Below are 16,034 nucleotides of genomic sequence, written 5' to 3'. Positions count from 1 at the left end.
ATTTATTTATCAATATCAAAGAAAAGAGTTGTTTTAAGGCACCTAGAAGCCATTTTATGATATTTTTAAATAAATAAATATCTTATTGAAATAAATTTTTATTTTAAGAAAATCTTTTGGTTATTTATTTATTTATTAATATCAAAGAAAAGAGCCGTCTTAAAGCACCTAGAAGCCATTTTCTGATATTTTTAAATAAGTAAATATCTTATTTATATATTAATATATTTTCTTAAAATTATTTGAAATAAAAGGATTATGAATTAAATATATTATTGAATTTTTAAATTTCTAATAATAGAGACAATTTATAATTAAAAAGTACCAATTTTAGGCGTTGTATGGGTGCTAATCATTCCCTAAACGTAACCGACCACAAACCTTTTTTATTATAAAAAAGAAAGAATTTTTGGTTATAAACGCAGATCAGCTCATCTTTTAATAGATGTTTTCTTAAAAACTCTGTTAAAAGATAATTTTTAGATATTCGACCTACCTGACCCAAAAGGCCGATGGCGATTCCCAAATTATTTTCAAAACCATTTATTCACATCACTTTTCCCGCCAAATAAATATTTCGTGCCCGGACGAAAACCGGTTACGACAGCTTGGCGACTCCGCTGGGGACTGTCAAACTTTAAAATCAATTATAAATTGTCTCTATTAATTAGAAATTAAAAATTCATTTATTTAATTTTTAATTCTTTTCTTTCAAATTTTTATAATTTATTATTTTTATATTAATATTGTTTTTTTATTCAGGTATTAATTATTTTATTTATCTGTTAGAGGTTTGAATATTTCTCCTCACACACAACACTTGCATTGCATAACATAAAGCTCTATAATTGAGTTTGTCCCTTTTAAGTGGGAGTGAAAGCGACGTCTTCGTGAGAATTTATTCTCCGTGTCAGACCTAGCAAGTAACTTTCGGGGTTCATATGCTCTATGTCTTCGTGAGAATTTATTCTCCGTGTCAGGTATAGAGAAATGTGTCCCCTCGAATTGAACTCGATCCGTTTAAATCTGTAATGGATTAGGATTGATGGTTGACAGCCCAAGGGGGCATCAACAAGGACAATTCGAGTACCTTTACTCCTAGAACTGAAACTCTGCATATAATAAACCCTAGAAATTCACCTAATCTAAGACAGTACTGAACCTATGTTCATAGGTGTACACAAAGGAGAATTAAGCTCTAGCTTTTAATTTATTTAATTTATTATTATTTTTTCTCCCTGAATAAATGCATGCGAACTAGAAATCATGCGGTTAGGTTAAATTTTCCAAACAAAGCATGGAACTAGAAAGCATGAGGTTAAGATTTATACCTTGATAGATAGATTTTTTTCATTAGTTGGTACTAACTATTTTATTTTTTTCTCATGTCTTTTGTTTGCATTGCATGATCATAGCATAACCAAAAGGTGTTTACTTGAAAGACTGTTCATCATATTGGAAAGAAATTATAAATGGACAAAAAGTTTTATGATCAAACAAAATATGATGCGGCCAAAGAAAGACATCCTGAGAAAACTCTGAGGATAGAAGCAAGCTATGCACCCAAAGATCGTATGACCATTGAAGAACAAAAGGAGATACGAGAAATAAGAGAGCAGATGACCAAGATGATGGATAGAATATCTGTGTTGGCCAAAGGAAAAGAGATTCCAGCACAGAAAGAGAGAGAGCTCAATGAACCTAACTCTGCAGTTTCAGATACGCAAGGGACTTCGATTCTTAACCAATTTGAGAAATTACAGACAGTCATCATTCGTATTCACAAATCGTCTGGAGATACCAAAGAAATGGTGACGACCGTACAAGCTCCCAGAGAAGAGAAGAAATCATGTAATCAGAAATTATCAAAGTTTGGTCTGCTCCCGATGTCTAAAACTCAGGTTCAATCCAAGACAAAAGGTGGTTCTCATCTTGATACTATCCCCATATCATATAAAGAGTTGTATGAAAAGCTACTTGAAGCACGAGAAGTGGATCCATATTATATAAAACCGTTCCAACCTCCGTATCCAAATTGGTATGACATCAACATTCATTGTGAATATCATGCCGGAGCTCAAGGACATACCATCGAGAATTGTCTTGCCTTCAAACGCCGAGTCCAAAGTCATTTAGGTCATGGAACCTTACAATTTATGGTAAATGATCGACCTAGTTTGGTAACCGAGGGTCCTGATAGATTAATACCAAAAGTCTTCAAATGTAAGAATATCAGTAGGGACGCCCAGAGAGAAGAAGATTTGCTGAGGTTTGAAGCTCAAATACGTCATTTGAAGATTGAAAACGATAAATTGAGCACCAAAATGGAAACCATACATGAAGACTTCCAGAAGGTCAGTCAAGCCTTTCAAAATGCTGGTATAGGAAACACCCCAGAAGAGTGGATAGCAGGGGTCACCAAACTGAAAAAGAGTTGCAACATACATGAAGATCTTGTCCAAAAACTTTTTGAACACAAATGTTCTCTCACAAAGGAAAATGATCAACTCCAAGAATTGACATAGGAGATGAAAGAACACCAGAATGTCATGGAAGAAGCTACAGTCCAGAAAAGCAATATGGCCCATAAGCTGATAAACTAACTTGGTTTTAGAGAAGAAAATGGGAAAGTTATTCCCTATATGTAAAGTTTTGTTGAAGTTAGGACTGAAAGTTGTCCCCTACATGTAAAAGTTTTGTTTGATGTACTGAAGCTTTTGTGTTCAATGAAATCTGTTCTAAGATGATCACTCTTAAGTAACACCTTTTCATACATGCATTTACATTTTGTATCTGTGCATTTTCATTTTGTATTTTTACTTTTTATATCTTTGAATTGCACATTTTGCATTCTTATTTTTCCATTTATGCATTTTTCACATTTTTATTTAAGTACTGTCATGTACTTTAATTATAAAAACATGTTAATAATTAATGAAAGGTTTTGTAACAGTAAAACCAAGGTCATTCATTCATATTACTTTACTGTCATCATGAAAACAATGGAGCAATCTTATAAGGGACTACAAGACCAGTGGCCAGAACAATTGACAGGGTTACCTCCAGATATAAGGAAAGAAACATCAGATTCAGTACCAGATGGATCAAATCAAATCATTCAGTATGTGACATCTGATAAAGAAGAGATAATTGATAAAGAGCAATCATGCTGTCAGATTGAAGAGTCGAAAATGGTAAAACCCTCCGGGGCATCCCAATTGAACCCAAAGAATAGCCTTGTTCATTATTCGCAATATGAGGAAAGATTCAAGAAGATGGATGAAGCAATCAAAAATATGAAATGTGTTGATACTTCCCACAAAGAATTAGAAGCAAGAGAGCTTAGCTTGGTTCCATATTTGATTATTCCCCATGAATTCAAAATGCCTGATTTTGAGAAATATGATGGCATAAGTTGTCCCCTAATCCACCTGAGAATATTTTGCAGAAAAATGGGAGGATATTTAAATTCTGATGACCTGTTAATTCACTCTTTCCATGATAGTCTTGTTAACCCAGCAGTAGTCTGGTACAATCAGTTGACCCAAGAACAGATCAAGAAATGGGTAGATTTAGCTGATGCATTTTTGGGACAATATCGGTATGTTAAAGGCTTAGCTCCAACACGTATGGATCTTCGAAGAGTAAAAAGGAAAACCAATGAAAGATTTCAAGAATATGCCTTAAGATGGAGAAGAGTGGCAGCACAAGTTCAACCTCCCATGTTAGAAGAAGAGATATCACGTATGTTTCGTGATTCCCTTCCAGCGCCTTTCTTTGAGTTAATGCAGGCAAATCCGACAAAGGAATTCGAGAATCTTGTGATAAGTGAAGATTTAATTGAGAATGTAATCAATGAAGAAAACTCAAAAGTCACATCCAAGAGCCCAACGGATCAAAAAGCGAAAGCTGATGATGTGAATGTATGTCGCATCCAGAATCCCCGCAACTGCAAAAGAAAAAGAGCAAGTAACTGTTCGGATAGACCAAAGAAAGTCATGCGATCAAGAAAAACTTTAGAAGTGTTCCAAACTTCTATTTCAGACTTATACCCTCATTTGGTTAAAGGTCAGTACATCACACTAAGACCAACTAAAGTGACATCAAACCCTTCTGCTCATAGCTATGATCAAAGTAGTGTTTGTGATTTTCACTTGGGAGTATTTGGGCATTCCACGGGCAATTGTAGGCAACTGTTAAAAGAAATAGAGATGCTTGTTGACAAAAGAGTCTTGACACAAAAAATGATCAAGAAATGGGAGGTAAATGAAGACAATGATTCTGATCTTATTACACAACCGACATTAAAGGAGTGATGATGCATGAACAAGTGGAAGTGTTATCTACCACTGTAGTACCTTTCTATTTTCAGCATCTTGTTTGAACTTGTTTTTTGTTCCTTTCTCCGCTTTTTGTGCAATAAATAAATGTGTGTTGCTTATTAAGGTTATGAGCAAGGAATCAAATTTTAATCTTGAAATTATTGAGTATCAAGTAGATTAAATATTCTTTTAATTTTTCAAGAGTTATAGATTTATTGGCAAGTGGTAAAATTATATCTTCAATATCCCATCCAATGCCAATTATTCAAACTAAATCTTGACACTACAAAGATTCCGAAGAAATGTCTCCACCTGTTTTTGAGACACCTACTCCAGATGTTTACCTTTTCGGGTAGAGTTGATTGATGATACTACATTCCACCATATACATGACTTCAAAAGTCACACATTTGTCTTTTCGAACACAAAACCATCATAAACCAAAAGACCTCAAAAGAACAAAACTTTCAATTATTCGTGAATTTTACTGCAAGAAGAGACGAGATGAGGCATCATGGACCAACTCATTGATGATAATTTCGAGTGATTAGGGCATACTCAAAGAAGAAGGGAAAAGTGGTTGATTGAAATAAATATATCATGCATTAATTACATTTTTTTCATGTAAATAAAGTTAATCTTGAATATTCATCCCCCTGTGGATACCTCTTTTTACAAAGGTTTCTGTGTATGAGATGATGAACGGCATTGTTTCATTTATCCTTTAATATATATATATATATATCCTTTGTTGTCCCCATTTGAGCCTGAATAATGTTTCTTCTAATTCAACCCTAACCAAGGATCACCCTCTACATTGGGGGGAAAGGTAAAGGATATTGGCTCACAAGAATAAAGATTGTCAATACAGTTTTATTACGAAGACAAGTTTCCATGAAGTCATGAAAGTTTTGAACTATAAAGTATGTCAAATACAGAGTGCTTGAAGATCAATCCAATCAAGAATAATGGAAAACCTCCAAAATGCAAAAGGAAAAGGAGGTGCTCAAAGCAATTGAAGTATTATACTCATCCAGCAAAGAAAGAAGAAAAAAAAAGAAAAAAAAAGAGGAAAAAAAAGAAAAAAAAAGAAAAAAATTGAATCAAGATGGGTGAGCCTCAAGTTACAAGGTTGATCAAGTACAAACAAGAAAAGCAAGAAATGTTGAAGATATGAGAAAATGGAAATGAATCCAAAATTTGGCAGTCTAGAGGGATCCAGATGATGGAAAAATCCCCAACAAAGCAGATCCAAGTTAAGCAAGGCAAGGTGATGGCATCAGAATGAATTGATCCTTGGTTTGATTACCCTTAAACACTTATTTGGGCCTTTTTATTCATTTCTTTCGTAACCATAAGCCATGACCTACGTTACGTACCTGAAAAGTCCATTTTAATCATACATGGTTTTCTAAGTAAAAGACAATATCTTCAGAATTCATTCCGCCTCTCAAGAATGATTTTTATTTGCAAAAATTGGTTTTTAAAATCTTTAATGCATGATATGAAAAATGATAAAAGGGGGGTTCAAGATGTAAATTTTTAAATAACATTTTAGAACCAAAGGAGGATTCGAGTTGAAAACCTAAAAAGGCGACTCGAATATTGAATGGTGCAACAACGACATAAGAGACAATTTTAAGCTCTTAAAAGGAGCACCGCACATCCCAAAGACGTTCATGAGATTATGGAAACGAGAAGCATCTCTACAAGATGAGCATAACAACCTTTTCTTCAAGTTAGTGGAAGCCCGAAGCGACATACTGAACCAACTTGAAAAAACCTACTTTATCAGAATCAACCTACACCTCAAATCAGTCAATAATTTTGACACTTGCCATAGGACTATGATTTTTGAATGATTTAAAAGTGTAGTTGATTTATTTGATATTTATTAAACTCATTGTTTATGATCTGATTCTATTGTGAACCTAAGAAGGGCAATACTTTGTAAAAGTCTTTCATTCTTCAATAAACAAAGGAGGAAAAAACATTTTCAAACAGGACAGTCTCAAATGAGGAAGGTCCTTGAAGCAATTATTGCTTATTTTACCTCTGTTGTAGAAAAAGAATAAACAAGGCCAGAGGAATGAAGCACTTCACATTTTTTGAAGGCAAGTGGTCCAAGAAGCTAGAAAGTCTGGGGAATTGAACTTGTGACACTCCCCTATGACATTATTAGTAGCTCATCAAGAAAGATTATCGTTTATCTCATGTTGAGGTCGATAAGCATCACCAGACAAATTACTTTCCCCAGCCATTAATCCATGTTTCTGGCAGATTACATCACAGAGATATAGGTCCCAGTAAGATGTATTATGGGAATGAACAAGTCACTATCTGCGCTCTGGTTATACTATGATGCTGGCTCAAGTCTTGATACATCATTGCTACTTCTTCTAGGCCGATCATTTTCTTTGTCAAGATGATATCCATTATGTCCTTCAGAAGATTGCTGAATTTGAATTTAAGGACTTATAGCACAAAATAAGACATTGGAACAAATTTTACATTTGTATGCCGTACAGGATTCCAAAAGTTGAGATAACCAGTTTTACCATCAACTAAACCTGTCCATGGTTAGGGAAGAGTATGTTATGGCAGTGTGTATTTTGAAGCAGCAAAAGAGATAGTTGTCGTAGCAGTCATTGCAAGAAAATGCACCAACAAAAATCTTCTATCTTATCACAATGATGTTTATTTCTTCCAGTAAGGTTGTTACGCTGGATGCCACTGACAACAAGGTCGAATTCGACAAAACTACTCATCAATTGTTCCAACTGATCATCATTCAGTTCTTACACATATGTTTTTAAAGGTATGCCAAGACAGTTGAAGGCAACCTCTGCATCACTGATTTTAGAGAAAAGAGACAGAACATTGATATCACTAGAGAACATGTCTCTAGAAGCTCCTCATGTATAGTTTTTAGGGAAACCTAGAAGCATTTCCACCTCATTAGGTTCAAGTGAAGTAACTTTATTCCTTCCAACCCATACCAGATTCCATTTTCAGCACTCATCATGAACATACTTCTGGACACTCGAAGGAAGGCCATCATTTCTTCGTCAATGGAAAAATATCATGTATAGTGCGTGGAGAAAACAAGATAAGAGAAAATATGTTCTCAATTGGCAGAATTATGAATATAGCCCTTTTCAGTGTAGTAGCATGAAAATACTTCGAATCTACAAATTCTGGCTCTACATCGAATAAGTACTGTGATATTCCAGTCCAAACATTAACTGAAGCAAGTGCCATGTGATCATAGTAGAAATAAGAAGACTCAATAGCATCTTCTGGAAGTGTTCTTTGAGTTATCTGATTTGGTTTGGTATGAACCCCAAAACCAATCATTGGATTTGAAAGATGAATTTGCTCATAGTAGAAATAAGGAGACCCAATAGCATCTTCTGAAAGTGTTCTTTGAGTTATCTGATCTGGTTCGGTAGGAATCCCATAACCAATCATTGAAATTGAAAGATGAACTGCATGATCGTCTTCATTAAGAAGCTTCTTTTCAAGCTTCCTCTGCTTCTTCCTTTTCCACAAATCATAGCCCAAGTTTCGCCTTTACTTGTAATTGGGGTCATTGTATAATGAATTCCTACCTTCTACTGGAAGAAGTACGTCAGCAGCCTTAGCCATTGGATCAGCACATATAAAATCTGTCAACTTTACAATTGATGAATCTGGAGCACATATCTCCATGGCTATTGAAGCCTCAGCCTCTGAGAATCCCATTTTTGTCAAGTATAACAGTTTATTCTCCTCATCAGAATCAGAATTCAGGATTTCCTCGATATCAGAAGAACTATCAATATCTGTGAAATCATCCTAAAAGATCGCTTCATAATCAGATGAGTTATTATCAAAATCAACATGTTGCATAGGTGTAGATTTTCAAGAGCCTGTACCACTGTATATGTAGTCTTGTTATTGCATCAGATTACTGTTTGCATAAATTGGTTTCTCTCCCACATAAAAGTATATTTCAGAGATGGCTTTCACTGAAAGATGATAAGCCACTGTGTCAGCCTGGAACGTATTACCAAACTATTTATACTGCTATGTCTGACTAGACCCCTCCAGATACAGAAAATGGTCACCTCATTTCAGACGTTTATGTCAGAATGATTGAGTACTTCTTAAATTTTTGACAACATGAAGAGAATTTCTCCAGTTACTTGACAACACTGCTGTTCAGTAACACTAGAATGAGAGTATTTAAGATAAACAGATTTGGGGCATGAAGAAAGCTACAAGCACCACAGTGCATTGTCAAAATTGGACCTCATGAGGATCATGATATTCCAGTTAAACATACATTGAGAGTTGAATCAGAAGCAAAATATTGGGGCATCTCGAAAGCTCACTTCAGACAGATACATGTGGGGCATTTTGAAGGCTCAGATTAACAAGAAGCAAATGTTGGGGCATGCTGAAAAACCCTTTTCAATCCGAATCAGAAATGTTGAAATATTCTGAATATTTATCAGTAAAATGCTGGGGCATGCTGAAAGCCTATTTCAATCAGAATCAGAACTGTTGATGCATTTTGAACACTTGTATTAGCCAATGTTGGGCATACTGAAGGCCCACAACATCCTGTGTCAAGATCATTGACTTGAACAAATATTTCCAATGAGACAGAAAGGTGTGAAGAATGAAAATGGTGAAACAGTGATAGTCGAGCTGACTATACATAATTGCTTCGTTCATCAAGCAGTTATATTATGATCATGTTGTTGAACAAATATATACTCAGCAGGTATGGTTTCAAATACCCAATCTTCTTAAACCATGTGTCACATGACAGTGTGTTCTTTGATAAACTACATAATGATTGCATGGATAAAGATGGTCCCCAGGCAGACTACTCGATCCAGAGTTCAGTTTCTCAAAATCTCGGCTTTGAATTTTGCATTATGTATATCGGTGATGATTGGAAATATTTCTTTGAGATTCCTGGCAGTTAGTTTCAACCATACTGTTAGAATTACGAAGCTATTTTTCACAATAGTTTTTGCTTACTTGATGACATTAAAAAGGGAGACTCGACTCTCAATTATATTACTGTTATTCCCGTTGTTATTGGGATCATCATTGCTAGCCAAGATGAATTAAGTTTCCATCTATTTTGGGTTTTATCATGTGCGTTTCATCCCCAGCAGCAAGAAATCCACGGATATCTTTCTGTACATTGATCCTATAGCTGAAGTGTTTCTACTTTCTACAATGCTCATTATGAAAGAAAGCATGATCAGTATCACATTTGCCTTTTCCAGAGATGATATCAAGATTTGTTGGTATTTCCTATTCAATTCGATACCAGCACATTTTGTGAATTTGACCAACTTTTTGGTCATACCAACATTACACTTGAATCCCCACTGAGTTTTGTTCTCAAGTGGTCTTGTGACGTTATTCAAAAGCTTTGAACATTAGGAAAAGAGCTTAAATGATTGAGAAATCTTGGCAGAAGCCACAGTAAAGGATGAATGTGTTGTCAAATGTTTTACGAACATCTGAACAGAAACCACAGGAAAGGATGAATGTGTTGTCAAATGTTTTACGAACATCTGAGCAGAAGCCACAGGAAAGGATGAATGCACTATCAAATGTTTTACGAACCTGCTATTCTGATGCTGAACCAATGTTACGATCATATGGTTTCCATTTATTGATCCAAGATGAAGTTTGTCTTCTTCAACCCCAAGATTAGAAGTGAGATATAATGAAGATTTCTTTCTAAGGAAAGTTGAAATTTTAAACAAGAAACTAATGGGGTCAACTAAGGTTGAACTACAGGTTGTTGTTAAGCATCTCGACATGATATTAGTCCAAGTTGCCTTATTCGAGATCTGATTATATGTGGAGACATGAAAGGAATTGGAATAAATCTTCCTTGTGATGTTTCAAGAGTTAAATTAGAACAGACTCTACTCTCCTAATTAATCCCTGCTGAGTCAGGCATATCTACATCTACACTCTTCAAAGATGATAGATTCTCTTTTTAAAGATGAAAGCTTTATGGGATTTACACACAAGTCCAAGCAAATAAAGTTGGTTTTATCCAAGACAAAATGGGGCATCAGGGTCATAATTTTGACTACGACAAGAGTTCCACAAGTGAAACATTTCTTCTAAGACTTTCATGAAGCAAAGAAGATAGCAAAGATACAAGTTGATCAGATGATTCTGCATGAATGCAAGCTTGATAGCATAAGTTTCTACACTGATATCTAGAGGTAATCCTGGCAATAAATGATGAAGTGAAGGAAGACCAAGTTCACCACTTTGAAGTCAAATGAAGATTGCATCAACATTCATGCATTCATAAGAACATCATTTGCACAATAGACAATGCATTACATTGATACATCTGAGTGCATTCAAAAATGAAGTTTTACAGATCTTCGGAAGAACAAGAAGATTCATGGTAAGAAATACCTTACAAGAAGAAGGTATTCAAAACCGTAAATACAGGAATCACGCAAACATCTGAAGAATAGATGGACGTAATCCACAAAAATGAGCATTATTTTGAGATTGGGGCATGTTACCCAATCAACATGTTATTTTGAAAAATAATGAGAAAACGATTTCCATAGTTTCTCATTCAATCTTTTCTAAAAATGAAATTGTTGAAAAGTAAGAAAACGATTTCCTTAGTTTTTTTACTTAGTAAACTATTTCCCTCATATGTAAGTCCTACAGTGCATGATGTTTCCAAAAAGCCTTCGGGAGCTTTTTGATGTTTTCAAAACCTTAGGGTCATCTGTAAGTCCTTCAGTGCATGATGTTTCCAAAAAGCCTTCGGAAGCTTTTTGATGTTTTCAAAGCCTTAGGGTCATCTGTAAGTCCTACAGTGCATGATGTTTCCAAAAAGCCTTCGGAAGCTTTTTGATGTTTTCAAAACCTTAGGGTCATCTGTAAGTCCTTCAGTGCATGATGTTTCCAAAAAGCCTTCGGGAGCTTTTTGATGTTTTCAAAACCTTAGGGTCATCTATAAGTCCTTCAGTGCATGATGTTTCCAAAAAGCCTTCGGGAGCTTTTTGATGTTTTCAAAGCCTTCGGGTCATCTGTAAGTCCTTCAGTGCATGATGTTTCCAAAAAGCCTTTGGGAGCTTTTTGATGTTTTCAAACCTTAGGGTCATCTGTAAGTCCTTCAGTGCATGATGTTTCCAAAAAGCCATCGGGAGCTTTTTGATGTTTTCAAAACCTTAGGGTCATCTGTAAGTCCTTCAGTGCATGATGTTTCCAAAAAGCCTTCGGGAGCTTTTTGATGTTTTCAAATCCTTCGGGTCATCTGTAAGTCCTACAGTGCATGATGTTTCCAAAAAGCCTTTGGGAGCTTTTTGATGTTTTCAAAGCCTTCGGGTTATCTGTAAGTCCTTCAGTGCATGATGTTTCCAAAAAGCCTTCGGGAGCTTTTTGATGTTTTCAAAGCCTTCGGGTCATCTGTAAGTCCTACAGTGCATGATGTTTCCAAAAAGCCTTCGGGAGCTTTTTGATGTTTTCAAAAACCTTCGGGTCATCTGTAAGCCCTTCAGTGCATGATGTTTTCAAACATTTCCATCCTGCTCAAAAGAAGCCAAATGAAAAAATTATTGTCTTTTTCGTCTTTGCTCTATTCTTGTTAACACAAAGATAAGCAAAGAGGGGCAGCTGTAGACATCATTTTTTTCATTTAAATTTATTATTATTATTAAATATTATTATTATTATATTATTATTAAATAATTATTACAAGCCCAAATAATCAGGCCCATTTTACAAGCCCAAACCCTAAACCCAATTAGGGTTTTCATCATCTCAGCTTACAGCCGCCAATGATCTCAGCCGTTGGATCTGGTTTGATCCAACGATCCACAGCTTTCCAGATAAAACCCTAGGGTGATGATACCCTAGGGACACGTCCCAGCCTCCGCCTCTGCTTCCAGAAGACTCCACCGCCACACCAACGTCTCAACTTCAGCCACGCCCGTTGAAGACTCCAGAAGTGCGCCCTATGGTGAGTCACCACCATAGTCCGGTGACTCACCAAAGGTCACCCCTTTGTGACCGGTCCGAGACGAACCTCATGGTGGCTATAAAAGCCACTGGTTCCCTGCAAACAAAAGAAAGGGGGGAGCAACCAAGATACAGAAACAGAGAGCAGAGAAAAACAAAAGAAAAAAGAAAAAAAACAGAAAGAGAGAAGAAAAAAAAACGAAAGAAAAGAAAAACTACCAACGATCCCAGTCAACGACGAACCAGTATAAAAAAAAAGGGTAAAGAAAAGAGAAGAGAAGAGAGAGCTTACTTTTTCATCGGAGGCACTCGAAACATCACCGGAAACCTTCGGATTTCGAAGGTAAAATCCTAGATCTAGGAATTTCTAAGGATTTTTAGGATAAATAGAGGCCGTATTCGACCTCAAGACGTTTAGATCTACGCTTTGGGGGTATTTTTGTAAATTCCGGCCACCGTTTACGGTGGCCGACGACGGTGATCAGCACCGGAGTACGGTGGCCTATGGCTGCCGGTTTCCCTCCGGCGAGGGAAATTAGAGAGAAACCAGAGAGAACTCTGGTTCTCTCATTTTGAGAGAGAAAGGAAAGAGGCAAATGGGAAGCTTGGCCCTTCGGGCCAGGCGTTTAGGGTATTTAAAACCCTCCCCAAACGACGTCGTTTTGGGGAGGGTATCTGTGTAATTTAAAAAAGGGTAAACCCTTTCCGCAATCCTTATAGGTCTGTAACTTTACAATTTAGTCACTGAAATTGATTTTTAATCATTTTAATTCGGTTTTATAATTTTATTTAATTTATAATTTAATCTTTGCCTGCTTATATAATATTTAGGGTAAATACCCATTTTAGTCATTATCAGTTTATATATCTTTAGGATAAATAATAAATTTAGTCCCTTATGTTTTAATAATTATTATTTTAGTCACTAAATTAATAAATGCATAAAATAGCATGTTTAGTCACTGCAATATTAAATAATTAATTACGAATTAGAGTATTTAATTTCAATATGTTATAATTTAGTCACTAATTTTAATACTTTTATTTAATTACAAGTTTTATTACTTTTTATATTTAGTTTTAATTTTATTTTAATTATAGTTTAAATATATTTTAATTTTATATGTTTAATATTTTAATTAGTATTATTATTTTATTTTTATTAATATATATTATTTGATTAATTTTATAAATTAATAATGTTTATTTATTTTTAATATCGAAGAAAAGGACAGTCTTGATATAATTGGATGTCCTATTCTGGTATTTTAAATAATTAAATATTATAATTTAATTTTACTTAAATTATTTTACTTTTAAATTTTTACATTTTTAGTTATTTATTTATCAATATCAAAGAAAAGAGTTGTCTTAAGGCACCTAGAAGCCATTTTCTGATATTTTTAAATAAATAAATATCTTATTGAAATAAATTTTTATTTTAAGAAAATCTTTTGGTTATTTATTTATTTATTAATATCAAAGAAAAGAGCTCGCTTAAAGTACCTAGAAGCCATTTTCTGATATTTTTAAATAAGTAAATATCTTATTTATATATTAATATATTTTCTTAAAATTATTTGAAATAAAAGGATTATGAATTAAATATATTATTGAATTTTTAAATTTCTAATAATAGAGACAATTTATAATTAAAAAGTACCAATTTTGGGCGTTGTAGGGGTGATAATCCTTCCCTAAACGTAACCGACCACGAACCTTTTTTATTATAAAAAAGAAAGAATTTTTTGTTATAAACGCAGATCAGCTCATCTTTTAATAGATGTTTTCTTAAAAACCCTGTTAAAAGATAATTTTTAGGTATTCGACCTACCTGACCCAAAAGGCCGATGGCGACTCCCAAATTATTTTCAAAACCATTTATTCACATCACTTTTCCCGCCAAATAAATATTTCGTGCCCGGTTACGACAGTATGCACTAATTTTTTTCTCTAATTTAATTTTGTGGGGAATGTTTAGGAAGATCCTTTACATTATCGTTACCAACAGCTTCACTGTGAACTGGTTCCCCTTGACAACAACTCTGAGGAATTTGCTATGGTATTTGTTCATCTTTCCAGCTTTGAATTTTGAAGTTAACATGAAATTTAAGCAATTGTAACTTTCCGTTTTCTTTTGGAGGCCCTTTCTCAATTTTGAAAAAAAAAATTGCAGAAGAATGGTTGACTTCTATTATATTTTTAGCCATGCATTTGGGAAATTAGCTTGTTTACATTTTCTCCATTCATTTTTCCTTCCCCTGATCAGATTGTCAAGTATATTCAGAATACTCACGGAAAGACACATTCAAATAATATGGTTGATGTTGCTCAAATATTCAAGGTGACGAGAGAAGGTGAACTTGAACGCTTTAAAAAGGTGCCTCCCATGAAAATGTTATTTCCCTGTTAAGAGTAGGGTGTCCTTTCCACCAAGTAATTATTATTGGTGTAACTTTATGGCTTCTTACCTGAGCAGTTTTCTAGAAAGAAAAATAGAACGCTTTTGTAGCATGGTTCTCGGCTTACTAACTAGAATGGCATTCTGTCCCAAGGTCTATCCTTTTCTCTCTTGTTTCTAAATGTAATTATGTATGTAGATATGTGGGTAGTATGTGTTCCTATTTTCTCCTGTTTCCGGATCTTGGGATTGGCATTCTGTATCAAGGCCTTTCCTTTTCTCTTATGTTTATGCATGTTGTCAAGGGCGCATGAGTGGGAATATGGGATGTGTTTGTCAATAACCACAGGATATCTGACAGCATCTTGTACTTAACATCCATCATGTTTGCGCATAGCTCGACCTTAAGCACCTGTGACAGGTTACATGTTTGGTAAGGGGGTTTACTTTGCTGATATGTTCTCCAAAAGCGCGAATTATTGCCATGCTAATTCTACGTTCAGGACTGGGGTGTTGCTTCTATGTGAGGTTGTTCTTCAATCGGTTCAAATGATATTTTGGTAATACCATAGAATATGGTTGATTGTTTTACCATCAAATGTGTTACATATTTATATCAGAAATTACAATCTGAGTATTTCTTTATCTCAGAGATTAATTAACCAGATACTCTTTGTATCGACTGTTCAAATTGATCGGTTTTCACTAGAGAAAAATTAGTTTCCTATCATTGATCTCCTAACATTGAAGCTATGCATACAAATTTTCTTGGAAATTTTGAAATTGACTCCTTACTATCTGTTTCTGCATGTTTTCTTTCCAATATCCATGCGTATGTTATAATCATTCCTTTCTTGTGGTCAAGTATTCTCATAAGCGCCATTTATCTCTTAAGTTACCCTGGGCGACATTTATCTCTTTGAATGTGTTGTTTGTATCGTACCATTTGAGAGCAACACCAGTATTATATTGTACTCTTTTTAAAACATGTTAAATGACATTGATTCTGTCTTGCCAGCACAAAAGGTGCTGGTGCAACTGCCCCGGATCCTTCTGAAGCCCAGACACTTGATGACAGTGTCATAGTTCCCCTAGGAAAACCAAAAGAGCAAAAACATGAGGTATGTTTAAGAAATCAATCATTTCCTCTGGAAATGTATTAAAATAATTTAATTTTGCTAGATGCATTTGGTTTTCCTTTGCAGGGGGCTTTACGCTACAATGAATATATAGTCTACAATGTCGACCAGATAAGGATGCGCTACTTGATTCAAGTTAGTTTCAAATATACATAG

The 16,034-nt window shown here is 34.8% G+C and overlaps 1 pseudogene; it reads left to right on the top strand.

The window, feature by feature from the left end:
* Positions 1-16,034, top strand: part of LOC120158340 — a 29,145-nt pseudogene extending 13,111 nt beyond the window's left edge.

The sequence above is a fragment of the Hibiscus syriacus genome, unplaced genomic scaffold (assembly GCF_006381635.1).
Source record: "Hibiscus syriacus cultivar Baekdansim isolate YM2019G1 unplaced genomic scaffold, ASM638163v2 tig00111311_pilon, whole genome shotgun sequence".
In the NCBI taxonomy this organism is placed as follows: domain Eukaryota; kingdom Viridiplantae; phylum Streptophyta; class Magnoliopsida; order Malvales; family Malvaceae; genus Hibiscus; species Hibiscus syriacus.
This window is presented reverse-complemented; position numbering and strand designations above follow the sequence as displayed.